Below are 836 nucleotides of genomic sequence, written 5' to 3' on the forward strand. Positions count from 1 at the left end.
TTATTTTAGAAAATTGAAATTTTACAACACCCATTTGGAAACTGTTTCCGAGATTTTTACCAATATTTTTCACAGTGTCTTAATATCAGTAGTACCATAGTGAAGCGTGTTTTCTTGACGTTGTGTAGTTGGTGCTTGACGTTTCGAGCACTTAGTTTGACGGCCAAAGTATGAGGGGATTTAGGAGGGAGAGGGAGAGGGGGGGAAATGCATTTGTCCCTTGATTATTGTTTGATTCATGTGCAGGGGGACTGCCACCCCCTAGCCCATGTGTTGTGTAGTATTTAGAGCGCTGAGTTCGAAGGGGTTGGTGTAACAAGGACAGTGCCTGAAAGAGGGGTAGGTTGGGTGTAGGGGCGGGGATAGGAGAAGGCGGGCGAGGTAGGCCAGGGGAAGAAATTCCTTAAACTTCCTTCAGAACTACGTTCGAATTTGGGATAGGGTATTCCAATGAAGCGGAGCGGACGCAAGAAGAACAAAAACGGAAGGGGGAAGGTGCCCGTGCCGTCCCCCTCTCCTCTACCAGATGGAGAGGGGGAGCGCCCGGGGAGGAGGAGGGGACAGCCGGGGAGGAGTGCGGGCGCCTTTCCAAGTTCCGTTTTTGTTCTTCTTGCTTCCGCACCGCTCTCCATGGGAATAAATTATTGTCTTTAAAGCCGGGACTTCAAACCCTCTTTTCTGCTTCGTAACTATCAAACCCTTTATTTATCAATTACTCTTTTTGTCCTTTGTTGGTTATTAATGCAGCTTACGCTATAGTAATTTCCTTTTTTAGCCAATTTTTTGATTAACATGTCCAATAATGAATATCAGAGTGCCTTTTCGTAGTTTTATTA

The sequence above is a fragment of the Frankliniella occidentalis genome, unplaced genomic scaffold (assembly GCF_000697945.3).
Source record: "Frankliniella occidentalis isolate FOCC.00 unplaced genomic scaffold, Focc_3.1 Scaffold374, whole genome shotgun sequence".
NCBI lineage: Eukaryota > Metazoa > Arthropoda > Insecta > Thysanoptera > Thripidae > Frankliniella > Frankliniella occidentalis.